Below are 15,755 nucleotides of genomic sequence, written 5' to 3'. Positions count from 1 at the left end.
ATTCTTGTACTTAGTAAACCAACACTGAAATCCGACTAGTCAGGTGTGTTGCCAGGCACTGGTAAGAGAAATATCAGGGGCACGTCGCCTGCCCTCTGGTGGAAGAGACAGCTGTAAAGGTGAAAACGATATTCCTTATAAAGAGTCAGATTTGGTCTCCTAGGGCATTTCATCCACTGTTCTTAAATCTGAATGCTGTAGTCACATGGAATAGATTCCATGCAGACTTCCAGAAATCCGCCCTCCAATCTGGAGTATTTCAAATAGGATTATATTCGCGTCAACATCCCCAACCTTCACGGCACACCCTATGTCCTACAAATAGCTTCCATTAGAAATAGTACATTCTTTTCTTCTTCAAGCTCTTAAAACCCTGTTACTGCCTGGCTGGTGTGGCTCAGTGCATTGAGCATCATCCCATGGACTGAGATGATCCCAGTTCAATTCCAGGTCAGTGCACATGCCAGGTTTGTGGGCTTGATCCCCAGTGTGGGGCATGCAGGAGGCAGCCAATCTACATTTTTCTCTCACATTGATGTTTCTACCTCTCTCCCCCTTCCTCTCTCTTTAAAAAAAAAAATTAATAAAAGTACATTAATAACATCAACAAAACCCTCTTACTGTGACTCTTACATAAAATGGGTTTTTAGTTAATTCACGCTCTTTTTGGATAAGTCCCAATTTGAAAATATCCTTCTTAAAATGCAGCATTGAGAAGTTATTTAAATAAAAATTATTTAAATATTTTAAATTATGTAAAGAAAATGTCTTACCTCTACTTAACAAAAGTTAGATATTTAATCTACAATAGCATGCCAAGATTCTTGACAAAAAAAGAAAAAGAAAAGAAAAGAAAGAAGGAAAAAGAACCCTGACTGGTGTGGCTCAGCTGGTTGAGTGTCGTTCCATCCACTGAAAGGTCACTGGTTCAAGTCTAGGTCAGGTCACAAAGCCAGGTTCTGGGTTCAGAACCTCCCTGAACAGGAGGCAACTGATCAATGTTTCTCTCTCTCTTGGTGCCTTCATTAGCTGGTTCCCTCTGTGAGGCAGTCTGGTGTATGGTTCAAGGGTCCATACTCCTTAAGGTTTGTGAAGGTGATATCAGCCAATAAACATAAAGCCCTCTGACTGTTACAGAGGAAAGATTTGATCTATGTCAAAGACCAGAATTAATAGTTATTATTTTAGTTATAAGCCTTTCACTTATAACTTAGGATTAATTAATCAAAAATAGACTTTAGGTAATCTTATAAAGCCTTGTCATTCATTTCAAGAGATTTTCATTAACACAATGTGTGTTATGTTTTATGCTAGGTTTAGGTGGTGCAAAAAATAAATTAAGTTGTCTTAACCTCAAGAAACCCAATGTTTAGTAAAAACCTTCCATGTATAGAAAGTTATTCCACGACTGAACAGATAGGGCTTGATAGGGCAATACCCTTGTTACCCCATTACACCCCATTCCATTCTAGATACAATGTTCCTCAGCATCAGCAAACATTCAAAAAATGCTTGGTGTTCCATATGCAAATATTTTAGAAAAATAGTAATGTTGACTTTGTTCACAGTATACCTTGGTTTGGGGCTTTATAAATCAGCTTCTTTTTATCTTGGAGTAGTATTATACACACTGGTACTTCCTACTGCTTGGGATTTAAGGGATTGTAAAAAAGCACCACTACTGTCTCCCAGAGGAAATCTCTAGAAAGTCAATGGTATGAGGCTAAATATGTTTGTTTACAATATTATACAACCTTTTAAATGTAACTAGGCATCAAAAATTTATTTGAAAGATATATTAAAAATGATTATATCTAGGTGATAAGATCATGAGAGATTTTGTTAATATCCTCATATTTTAAAATTTTAAACACTTCTCAATCAGTGTGCATATACAGAAGAGATACACAAGGAACTCTAAAAGGAGAAAGAAAACAAGTGAGTGATGGGGGCCCAGGAATATGGATGATGGGAGATTAAGAAGCCATATAAGGGCCTTGGATGTATAAGGGTTACAATATAAGAATAAGATCAACAGTAGAAGGAATTAGAATGATAATGAAAATATAGTTTTACTACTATTAGAGTATCTAGTTCTCTTTACATTTTGGATAGCCATATCTCCAATTTTGTTACTGAGAAGGTCCATTGGCCAATGAAATGTTTGAAGCATAATGATTTTAGCCCATCTTCTCAAGATATAGGTAAAAATATGGAAATGAATCTGGTTGCAACTTTTAAAAAATGTGTGAAGTGTCCTTAAACACATTAATCATAGTAATGTTTCACAACAGAAAAAAAATGAACTAAATTGATTTACAAATCATACATACAAAACTTTCACTTATTAACAAAGTAGTGCATTTTAAATTCAAGACCTTTGATTTTAAATATAAGAATCAAGATAAATAGTTGTAGAATTAATGAATAAAATTAATCTTTTATTATTGCTGTTAGTACCTTAAATTCTTCTCTCTGAAACAATTCATTAGATAGATAGATAGATAGATAGATAGATAGATAGATAGATAGATAGATGATAGGTGATAGATAGATAGGTAATAGATACATATATATGATAGATGATAGATAGATAGATGATAGATAGATAGATAGATAGATAGATAGATAGATAGATAGATAGATAGATAGATGATAGATAGATAGATAGATAGATTGATTTTGGCAGAATTATATTATTTTTATTTATTTTTTCTTTATTAATTTGAAAGAGAGAGGAAGGGAGAGGAAGAGAGAGAGAGATAGAAACATCGATGAGAGAGAACATTGATTGTCTGCCTCTTGCTGTCCCCCCACTGGGAATTTGGCCCACAACCTGGGCATGTGCCCTGACTGGAAATCAAACCAGCAACCTCTTGGTGCACAGGTCGACGCTCAAACACTGAGCCACACTGAGCTAGGCAGAACTATATTATTTTAATAGTATTCTTTGTTTTCTCCTGATGGATGCAGAATTTCTTCCTCTGAATTCCTAAAATCAAATCAGTATCTTAATCATGTAACTACATTCTCTTTTTCAGTATAAATATTTATTTATACATTTTATTATACTTTCTGGACTGTTCGTTCTGAGAGTTCATTATTTGTGTCTTACCCATTGTGTATTCCTTAAGAGCAGAGTTAAATTACTTTCAAGACTGGCATCATAAAAAACAAACAAAAGTGTTCCCCAAAGTTCTAAAAATGTTTTGTGAACTCAATCAACATTTATTACTTTAATAAAATATTTTGCATTTCGTGAAACTAGATTGTGGAAACTGCCCAGCTGCATTCCAAAGCTACTTCTCATATGAATGCCTGTCAATCTTTTATCTGTTCTCAACTTTTCCTTATAAATATGATGCTGTTTTTTTTTTCTGTTCAATTGATTTCTGTAATCACCTCTCTTCATATTCGTGATGGGGATGGGGGATAAAGGTTTTATGGAGAACAAAACTCTATTTTCTTAGACTTTGTTAAGTTGTAGCTTTCTTTTTAATACTGATATAGTCAAACTACAAAATAACCTTACATAAAATCTGATTTCACATATATTATTTGTACCTAGAGTAAAAATTCTCAAGGTGCTTAGGGAAGTGCTAAACACTTTGTATTGACAGACTACCACTGTTTAGCAATCTAGATTTGCAGCCTGCCAAAAGGAAAGCTATAGTTGGATCTTGTTTGTTGTTCACTGTATTTTAAATTACAAATGATGTTGATTTTAGTCTTCTTTGCTCTATTCACTCACAAAGCTGGATGCTGTACAAGTCAGCTCCCAGAATCAGTCTAAAATACTTTTACTGGGCTTAGCACTTACATAGCACATTACACCTTCTAAATGCTTTGTAAACATTTACTAGTCAATCCTCACATAAGAAAGAGAAAATAAAAAATATCTTGATGTACTGAGAGGTATGTGTAAAACAGGTCTTAAGATAAGAGTTTTAATATAGATTAAATCTGAAGGCAAGATATTTATTTAGCTGTTTATTTTCAGCCAATAAAGTATATTTCAGGAATTAATTGTCAGCTCTTCACTTTCCATTGTAACTGAGCACATAATTTCAATATTAGCAATCATACGAATTACAGAAGGATTAACATTATTAATGAACAATAGAATTTATGCCATAGGAGGAAGTCTTAACATATTGAATGTTGCTTTGCACACTATGTAAAGCAAATGTTTTGTGATAAGTCAATAAGGCTCAACTGTCTCAGAGAACTGACATGTATGTATAAATTATTGTTTCTTCTTCCTCTCCTGTAAGTAGCAGCAACTTCACTTGGTATAAATGCAGGTAAGACTAACTTGGACCCATTATAAATGAGTCCCCAAGTTCACATTAAATATATAAAAATATAGAGCACAGCAGGAGTCGAACTAATATATTATTTAAAGAGTGCACTATAAATTGTGTTTCCAGTTTTCTAAGTAAAATATAGCTTCTGCCCTCATTGGTTCTGCATTTCTTCCATTCTTCCTTTAAGATTATATCATTTTAATCTGTTTTCAAAGAGAAAAGTTTATATATTTGTCTTGAAAACTGATACATTTACTGTGACCATAAAGAAAAAACTTAATGGAGAGACTGAGATACTATTAATATTATATGTTGTATTGAACATTAATTGAGATTTTTTAAATTCATACCATGATACAAAGCAAAGTACTTCTCATTATTGCTTGTTATAGATTTGGATAATGAAAACAGAATGAAAAGGGTCATACAAAGAAGAAACTTCAAGGTCAAGAGCAATAGATAATTTGATACCCAATTAAGCCATGGCCATAGCTCAGAAACCGAAAGTTACATGTGAAATATCATTACGGAACACCTGTGTTATATTTTCAACAATTAAACAATCAAATGCAACACATTATAGTCAAAATTAAAAGCTATATGCATAAAACTTTAGATTTTTAATTAAGAAAACTGTAAATTTACTGATTTATTGAGAATCATGTTTCTAAATTCTTTGAGGGTTCTTCACCAAGGAAAGACAAGTTAGGGACTGAAACTTGAAATAAACTACTGTGTAATTCAATTTAAAAGCTGTTAATAAACCAAAGTGATCTCACAATCTTCTACCTCCTTTCTTCTGTGTAAGAATCATAGGGTTTACTTCCGATAAATAAAAGAAAATTCTATGCACATCCATCAGAATTCTGTAACATATTTAGGACAATCTTTAAAAAATGCAAAGCAAACCTCTTAACCATATGATGCTATAAAATTTTTACACTGAATTTTATGTCTAATTGAAATTTTCAATATTATTAGCAACACTGTGATCTTGCTAAAGTATCATTGCAAAAACATTGATCCAAAGATGGGGTCTTTGATCATGCACATATTCCAGGAGAGTGATATTCCAACTATAAAAACGTAAATCAAATATATTTTAATATTGAAGTTCAAGAGAACAACATCAACATTCTAAAACTAATGTGTTTCTATGAATTCATTATATGGCCTATAAAGGTAAATATTTAAAAATCCCCTAAATAAGATTTAATGTACACATTTCAATCCTGGTATTTTTATCTTTCCCTCCAGAAACTCATCTCTTATCAGATGCCAACTCCTTATCATGCACTCAAGAAAGAGGTTAAACAGGTCTGGCAATAAAGTTTTTTTTTTAAAAAAGAAATGAAGTAGAATTATCTTTGAGTATTTATATGAAGAAAATACAAACATTAACTCAAAAAGATATATGCACCCTTATGTTCATTGCAGCATCATTTGCAATAGCCAAGAGAGGGAAATAATTGCAGTGTCCATAGATGGATGAGTGGATAAAGAAGATGCAGGGTATGTATATACATGATGGAACAGTGCTTGACAATGAGGAAAAAAGAAATAAATTCTGTCATTTGTGACAACATGGATAGATCTTGAGGATATTATGCTAAGTGAAATAAATCAGACAAGGAAAGACAAATACCATATGATTTCACTTATATGTTGAATCTAAAAATCAAAACAAATGAACAAACAAACAAAACAAAGCTTACAGATACAGAGAACAGATTAGTGGTTGCCAGAGATGGGGATGGGGGGTTGGGAGTGAATGAAGGGGATCAAGAGGTTCAAACTTCCAGCTATAAAGTGAGTAAGTCATGGATTGTAAGGCAAAGCACGGTGACTATGGTCAATAATATTGTACTGCATACTTGAGGAAATTTTGTAACTCTGTATGGTAACGGACGGTAACTAGACTTGTAGTGGTGATCATTTTAGAATGTATATAAATAACAGATCATTATGTTGTACACTTGAAACTAATCTAATCTTACATGTCAATTATATTTTAATAAAAAATACAATAAAAAAAAAAACACTGCAGCAGGAAAAAAAGAATAAAACAAAACAAAAAACAAGAAAGCAAATGACCAGTTAAGATGTAGTTTCTGTAGTCTCAAGAAGGAGTGTTTGCCCAAAAAGTAAATATAAGCTATCCTTTCCCTTTCTCAAGTGCCTAAAATTATACAATTTGATATTTCTGGATTGACCATTCGATTAAGTAAATATTGTTAGAAAGAACATTACTTTAAGCTTTGAAATTCTAAAGTCACAAAACTACGTTATTTACTTGACAAAGTCTGCCTAATTTCAGCCTATTAATTATCTAAGCTACAGATCAAAAGTATCCACTAATCAAAGGCTGCTTACTCAAAGCCTGACTTTATTTCATATAGCTGGTTATAGTTATGGCACAATTTATATTTTATAGCTTCCACATATACCTTGATGGGAGATTGGCGATGACAAAATAAAATGTGAAATAGCAGGAAAATACTATAAGCCAAAGGGGTAGCCTGTTTTAACAACCTACTGTCAGAAAAATTTTCCTCCCATCAAACCTAAATCTCTCCATCAACAGCTAAGTACATTTAAGGCCATTCTCAGTTGTTCTAGGGTTCTGCTGATTTCTTCTTTTTCTTATGGTTAGGACTTTAGATTTTCAAAGTGCTTTTCAACCATATTTACTACTTTTTCCTCACAAATATCCCTGACATTCAATACTTTTTTCACTCTTTTACAGATCTTGATATTGAAGCACAGAGATATTAAGAGGCATGTTCAAGGTTACACAGCACATTAAAAACCCAGCAGAGGATGGACTACAGTACACCTGAATTTCCAGACTGCTGCTAGGCCAACTGATCCATGGGGTACAATGACTTAAGCAAAAGAAAGAAACAAACTAGAACATGCAATAATAAAAGCAAAGCCAGGATTGCGTTTTCCTTTTCCACAGATAGATATAAATACCCCGGGATGCGATGCTTGCCATCGAGCTTCTAGGTAGATTTACAGGCTGATTAAGCTAGTTTTGTCTGCTCTCATACTTTCTCACTCATTTATATCAGGACATAAAATTTTAGGAAGTAGGTCCTGTACCTAATGGCTGAAGTGAACATGTTTGTTGCCTAATCTCTAAAAGCCATAAAGTGGAATTATTCAGACAAATGTCTGAGCTCCTCTGCTCAACTTCTCTTTACCAGCTCCGTCCTTTCCAATCAGTACTTATGATGGAGATCAGGGAAGAAGAGAAAATATTAAAGACTTGGAATCTGGGCTTGAACAGTAGAGTAATACATTTGGAAATCAAGAGCTCTCGAGCCTGGCCGGTGTGGCTCAGTGGATTGAGCATCGTCCCATGAGAGGTCCCGGTTCCATTCCCACATGCCCGGGTTGGGGGCTCGATCCCTAGTAGGGAGCGTGCAGGAGGCAGCCAATTGATGTTTCTCCCTCACATTCATGTTTCTCTCTCTCTCCTTTCTTCTCTCACAAAAAAAAAAAAAAAAAAAAAATCAAAACATTAAAAAAAAAAAAAGAGGTCTCAAACTTCCACTAAGCCCTCATTTGCACAGAAGCACAAAGTTGTTGGGGTAGGAAGTATGATGAGGTAGTGAAACAGCAAACAGAGGTCTCAGTAACTACCATATTGATGTATCAATACTTAAAAAATATTATCTGAGACACTTCAGAAATCCAAATATCCCTCTGTCAACAGGCATTCTTTGAATGCCCTTAATGTGTCAAGATATGAGCTTGGTGATAGGGAAACGCCATGAAAAAGTACTATTCAAGCAATAACCTAATTCTGTCCGGGGTGTCAGAAGAGCGTTCACAGAAGCAATGCTATTTCAAGTTGAGATGTGAAAGATGAGGAAGAATTAGCTAGATTGAAGAGGTTAGGAAGAGGAGGACTCAGGCGTGGGAGGCAGAGCATTCAAGGCATTAAGCTTAGCAGGAAAGCGCATGACAGGCTGAAGGAACTGAAAACAAGGCAACAAAGAGTGGAAACAAAGAGGCAAGTTAAGATTGAGATGTAGGCAGGAACCAGATAATGCCAAGCCTTGTAGGTAAAACTGAATATTTTTCCCAATTCATTCTAACTGCCGTAAGATGGAAATAATAATTGAATTTGCATTTTTAAAAGATCACTCAGGCTTTGTAGGTACTTACCTGTTATCCATATTTTTTGTAGGTCCACTTGTAGGTGTGTTAGCTCTTACCATACTCAAATCCTGTCTCATACAGAAGATGGGGCTGTTGGAAGAGTCAAAGAATTGAATGATGTCAATTTCCTTGAGTTTCCATAAGTTACTGTAAATTTAGCCTCCCACTGAAATAAACCAACTGGTATGCTCATGAAACTCAAAATTATGCTATCATCAGCTAAGCTGAATGAAAAGAAATTAGACATGGAAGTAATAGGCAGCCCATTTTTAACATGGTATCTTTTATAGAAAAATCATTATTTGGCAAAATTAAAAAAGGAAAATTTATTTGAATGTGAGTTGATAAAACATAGTTCAACAAAAGCAAAACTACAAAAAAGAATCCTCTGAAACTACCAAAAGACTATACTCAGAATATGAAATTAAAATCTACATAATAAATCTTGAGATTAATATTCAGAAATATGAAACATTGTCAGTATTCAAGAGATAGTCAAATTCATTAGAATACTAAGACTAATAAGATACTACCTTAAATAATTTATCATCAAAATTATACATTATTTTATACAATGTCTTCTTAGTTATATCACAATAGCCATTTATAAGTGGCATCTTATTCACAAGTAACTAGGAGCTCCTTCAGGCCAGTGCATGTGACAGGGTTTTGTTTTTTTTTGTTGTTTCATTTAATTTTACAACCTTTTAAATTAATACTAAATCAGTCAAGCCCTTCATTTTATTTTATGTAGATTGAATTTTAACATTTACCAGAACTAAATAAAATCTCTCAGCCTTGGAAAAGATTTTTTTAAGCAAAAAAAAAAAAAAAGTGAAATAGCAATTTCCTATAATCAAGTGATTTACATTATGATTCTTAAAATTCTTTTTTTATAGCAATTGAAATCCAAGGGAGATGATAATAATCTATTTGAAAAGCCACTTAATAGCAGTATAAGGGTCAGAATTGACTTCTGATGCTCAGCTCCTAAATTCAGACCAAAATTATCTCATTATTGTACTGATTTCCCAAATGATTCTAATCAGGAATAGCCATTAATCAAAAAAAAAAAAAAAGTCTGAAAAACATTAGATTTTCCAGACTGCTAGACTATTCTAAAATTTTAACAAAGAACAGAGATGCTAATTCTAGAGGCATTTAGATGTACTAATTTAAGCAGATACCAATTTTTAAACCCTTATTTTAGCAGCATGATGAATATAAAGTATGTTTTGTTAACACCTATTGCTGCTGATATGCATTTGAAGTAAAAGAATATGCCTGAAAATTATAAAATATATTATATATCCCATTCTATAAGGTCAGTTGACCAAGAAATGATCAACTTTTCTAAAATAATCATTTTCAGAAATGAACTATTTTTCTATAGAAAAACTCAGTTTTTCTCTTTTGTTCCTTTTGAAATTCCTCCTTGTGCCATAATTTAATCTTATGCAATTCACCAAATATCTCCATTTACCCATTCACCACCCCTGGTACATGTTCCTAGATTAGCAGAACTAATTGACAGAGGGAAGGTGTACTTTGCCTGGGTCCATTCGCTGTCCCCTGAGCATCCACTGAGGTAGTTCTGTTCACATCTAACCTTCCATTTTAGTTCACACAAATAACACCAAATCATTCCTCTTCTCAAATCATCAAGTCAAGCCCAGATTGTTCTAATACATCAGTATCCTTCTGGAGTTCACAGGCCCATTCCTTCCCTCGAAAAGAATTCTTATTAAAGAAACTTTCCCTTTAAACTCCATGAAACTAAGGTTCCATTTCCCTGCCACTTACATAGGCATCATCTGTTCTGCTGGGGAATCCAGGCATTCAGAAACTCTGCTGAGTCTCTCAGACATCCCGCCCACGGCTCACCTCCTCAGGTTGTTTTGGCCCCTTCCTTCGGCATTACTGTGGAAGTGAGAGAAAGTAGGTCCTGGGCACATGTGTACACCTGTCCCACCTGGGGTTCCTGGCCTTCCAGGTGCAGACCAAAGACCTCTCTCCTCAGGCTCCCACCACTCTCTTAGCTGTGTTTCTTGTTGGATTTCCCTCACCATGGTGTTAGGGAATCTGCTTCAGTCCATGCAAAGGAAGCCTTGTTCCTGAAACAGGTGCGAGTCTTAATCTACCCAATCTATATGATCAAAATGCTCTTATTGCTTTCCATCCTGCTCAGTAATAGAGGCGTAATTTCAATTCACTGAGGCCCCTACCTAACCACACCTGAGGCTGTGTTAAATTTAAGAGGCTCTCATGCCTCCAGGGCTGGAAGAGAACCATCTAAACAGGACTCTACTTAGCTCTATCTGATCAGCACCTGAAGACAGAGTTAAAGCATCCCTTTCCCCAGCTGCAGGGCCTCCTCAGAAACCCATTCACTCTTTTACTCACACCACTCGACCTGAGGCATGAGAGTTTGGGAACCTCTGGAGTGATGAAACTTCCTGACTCCACCTGTCTCTTCTTGTCCAGACACAGCTCACAGCCACTCCTCTGGGCCCTGATGTGCTCCGAGCTCTGTACAGAAAGAGGACTGATCACCCACCCCCTCAACCTGCCCTGAAACATCAGTGCCTCACCCAAGCCCGATCCTGGCAAGCAAGGCTCTGAATGCCCCTTCTTTAGGGATCCACGCTATCTAGGTATCTACCCTTCACTTATTCTTTTGTGACATAATTATCTCTCTTGCTCTTTTGTGTTTCTTGTTGAAGGTAGGATGTAAAGAGGAGCCATAATTCTAGGCTATTATTTTTAATTGGTAATTTTATCATCTAAACTAAAAAATGAACAGGCTTTGCTTTCTCTGTTTTCTGTGGTCTCATCCCTTTCCTGAGGCAAAGACACTGAATGCTTAACTATCTGAACATTTAAAAAAAAAAGTTTCATTAAGAGAAAAAATTATTTATATATAATTTTAAATATAGATAACAATTTGAGAATATTATACCATATTATTATTCTTCTCATCATTCCATGTGGGTTTTACGTTCTTCCATTCAGAAACATAAAATTTAGTACTTATTCAAATGGATAAGTCTTTTAGTTGTTTATGGTTCTAGCTTTGAAGTTTTACATAGGATCAACAATTTAGTTTACAGAAAACAGTAGGAAATAATTTGAGAAATACTGGACTGCATTCGATAATGTCTTCCTTTAAGTCCTTAAATATTAAGGAATAAAATGTATGACACACACAATAAAGGCCATACTAAGTGCATGGTGAATGTGAAGGTTTTTGTAAATTGTAAAGTCTTATAAAATATTATATTGTAATCTGAGTTCCTGAAAGACAGAAATTCTCAATCATCTAGAAGGCAATATTATTGTCAGCTGAAAAGATAGAAAAGATTTACCAGTTTGAAGAAAATGAAAAAAGTTTATACTTTAAAACACCACCTTTCTGCTCCATGTCAACAACAGCAAAGATTCCACAAGTGTTCTGAGCCTCTACATCTGAAATACAATGTATAAGAAAATTTCCTGTTTTTCTCAGTATTCGGCATGTAATAAAGTTGCGTGTCATTTTTCTTTAGCTACCCCTGCTCTCACGTCTTTGTCATAAATATATGGGCCCAGCTATTGTGCATCCTCTGTATTGATGTTTTGATCCCATGCACCAGTCACGTGGACTTTCGTTCCAATTGTATTCTTTAACCTTTGGGAAAGTACATGGCAATGGCAGGTATTGGAGCCCAGAACCCTGAGCAAGCAGGGGTTTTCACCGACGTCCTTAACACTGCAGCTGAATTTCAGACTTGACTCACCCCTCACTATTTCAGGCTTAAGCCTTTCTTGATTAAATTGATAAAGGGTAAGACATTGAAAGCAGACGCAGCAGGCCTTTGATGCCAAGTCTATCTCTCTCTCTAAAAAAAAAAAGCTTTATAAGCTCATTGTGCACTTAGCTTTCCATGAGTATCATTTATCTACAAGTCAATTGCTAATCCTCAGTAAATGCAGGGAAATTCAGATGGCCTTAGCATAATGTCTCCACTTCCATAAGTCATAACCAGCAAAACCCATCAGGCAACTGTGGCTTTTAAAGTCAAATTATATTGAAATATAAGGAAATGGCAACATATTTTTGATAACATATATATCTCGATTGGCTTAATAAAAAAGATTAATATTATTGTGATCTAAGCGCATAAATATCTAACCAGATTACATAAAATACATTTGAATTCCACCCCTCTTTTTGTTTTGTTCACGTTCATGTAACCATATTTCTATAGAAAAAAAAAATGAAAGCTCAAACTTTTCCTATTTTTTTCTTTTCTTTTCATGATGTAAGACATCAGAAACTACCCAAAGCTGTTGTTCTTGTAGAAGGACCAATAAATTCATCCTCACAGCTGAACCAAGGCATCTGGCCCTCCAAGATTGTGTGAAAGCACTTAAATAAATAGAAGGTATTCTGCAAAAGTCAAAAATAAGAGCAAATTATTCTGAGAGCTTATAAGGTATAAATAATTTTTTTCAGAAACACTAGAATTACACTGGGATAACTTCTACCTTTGGATAAAATAATTGCAATACACTTGTGATACAGCTTAAACCAGTGTTTTACATTTTATTTAATATTTAATTTCATTTTTTATCATTCTAAACCAACTGTTCTTTTTGGAACAAAATTATCCTATTTGACACTATATTTTATCATTTTCACCTTATGGCACACACCCGCATGTGGAGGGTTATTTAAACAAATGTTTACACAAAAATGTGAGAAAAGATAGCCTGTGGTGATAACACTGAAAATGTACTTTCAAGTGATTTTAAAATTCCAGGCTGGCTTCAATATATTCAGTAAAATGTCAGAAACAGAAGAACTTTAAATCTTTCCATTTACTCATTCTTATTCACCCATATAGAAAGGGGAAAAAGCTACTCTAACCCTATGACATATGCAATATTTGTTTCCTGATGCTGATGGTCTATCATAACCAGGCACTTGGCTATGTTCCTTAATGTGCTGCGTATCTGGCGATGCTGCTGAGTTGGAGGTCTAACAGGAAGTTTATTTCAAGTTCATTCATATAATGCTTTCCTATAGGAATAGGTTATAGCACAGGAGCAAATTATTCAAATCTAATTTAACAGACTCAATAATTCTCCCCAGTTTTATCTCGGGCATTGTGTATTTGTTTCCCTATACCTAGTGGCTATGTAACAATTCAATTACCAAAGTTCTTCATCCAGAAAGTGCAGTTGATTTCTGGTCATTCTTATTCTGTTTGATTTCTCTTTTTCTCCTAGCGCAATACACGCCAGTTGGCGTTGACTGAGTTAAAGATCTTGAAATAAGCCTGGCACTGTGTCAGCATGTAGGTTAGGAAATATATTTTTTTTAATTAATAAAATACACACTAGAAATGGAAACTAAGACAAGCCGTGACATTTCTTGTCGTGAGGGCATTTTCCATCTCCGCACACAAAATAAAACAAGCTCAAGGCAGCTGAAGAAAAGAGGAACAAGAGAGATGATAGAAATGGAAAGATGAAGAGACAGAGGGTGAGTATAAAGGAGCGTGTTGAGAGCACAGAGTCAACTGGCAAGAAAACGCAGCTCCAGTAACCTCAGAAAGGAAAACCCCAATTAGCAGATCAAGTGGGTAAGAAGCAAGTTTTGAAATACAAGAGCAATAGCATAAGCAAATTCAAGGAAGATTAAAAGAGGAAGGTAATACAAGTATTCAAGAGTCTTTGGAGATTATTAGGAATTTTAGGGAATTACAATAATAAGAAAATTATAAGGAAAAAGTCCTTCCATATTCTTTCATAAAAGAAAATCGCCTGTCAAAATCATTCTGCATGGACACTAGTATTAGATTCTTGTCCTCCGGGAACAAAGTATGTCTTCTGATCAGATTTGGGTTCATCTTGCCTCCATTTCTCTAAATAATTTCTCTCTGTTTGATAAACTATGCACATAGAAGTATATACCAATAAATAAAAATAAATATTGGAACTCAAAACTCAGAGAGTTGGAGAAAATAGATAATGTAGGAATTTCATAGAATTTATTGGCTAACTGAAATAGTCTAGCAATTAAATTTGAAAGTGAACTCCCATAAATCTTCTAGGTATATTAGCTATATTTACAAACAAAAAAGATTTTAGAGGTCATCAATTACCTGGTTAAATTATGCAATACAAGAAGTAAATTTAGATGAGTCAGATAAATACATATTTGGGGAGGAGGCCTGACCAAAATCCCTTTGTCAGTATTGATTAACTGAATCAGACAATGAGTTTCTACATAATATGTGACAGGTGCCCACAGAGCCTCTGAAAGTGTCCCTTTACGGCTCTGCAAGCTGGGTAACAGAAATACAAATAGTTAACATTTTAGAACTTGTCTACTGTTTTTGTGCTCTTGTACTCCATAAAGAGTTTTCATAGACTTCTTTCGAAACAGTGCTGTATATTTAGGTATATAGTCATAAAGAGTTAACACAACCACCAACAACTATTCAGCCCTTACTAGGAGGCAGACACCTTTACTGTTCCAATTTGGAGATGATAGAAGATAGGACTGGAAAGTTATTCCACTGTTCTGTTTCCTCTGTGTTTAGATTTCAATTAGATTATATCAAGTACTTCTACATGTCAATAGAAAATATTTTTATGGAAAAATGGTCAACATATAAAGATAGCCAATTCTCATTAAAAAAAAAAAACTATTTGAAAAGCTGATCAGCACTCTCAGTAATCAAAGCAATGAAAATAATGTAATAATTAGTAGAAAATAATTATAATAGATTATATCTGGCTTGGCACTGATAGAGACAAAAGGCCATTTTACATTACGGATAGAGGAGGGTGCTATAGCAGAGTGTACCAAACTTCGAAGTGAGCATGATGAGAAACCATTAGTTCTGTTTCTGGAAACATATCTGTAAGAAACAGTCATCTGTATACACAAGCATATGAAAAAAGTTATTCATGGGAGCACAATTTGTTAATAGCAAAAATATGGCTAAATTGTTCAACAATGACGGAATTGTAAATAAAATTATATCCTGTTCCTACTATGGAAAACTCAACGTAATTAAAAAGAAAAGATAAACCGTATATAAAGAGCTTCATGGCACATTTTAAGAGAAAGAAAAGAATCAAGACTAGTAAATTGATAAGAAACTGGCTTTGTTACATCAGTAGAAGGGAATGAAATATGCTGCTGAGAGCTTAAAAGCTATCCTGTTTTAATTCTATATACTTCTGGGTTTTGGGATAATTTATAAAGTGTTTCTATATTACTCA

The sequence above is a fragment of the Molossus molossus genome, unplaced genomic scaffold (genome assembly GCF_014108415.1).
Source record: "Molossus molossus isolate mMolMol1 unplaced genomic scaffold, mMolMol1.p scaffold_m16_p_3, whole genome shotgun sequence".
Classification (NCBI taxonomy): Eukaryota; Metazoa; Chordata; class Mammalia; order Chiroptera; family Molossidae; genus Molossus; species Molossus molossus.
This window is presented reverse-complemented; position numbering follows the sequence as displayed.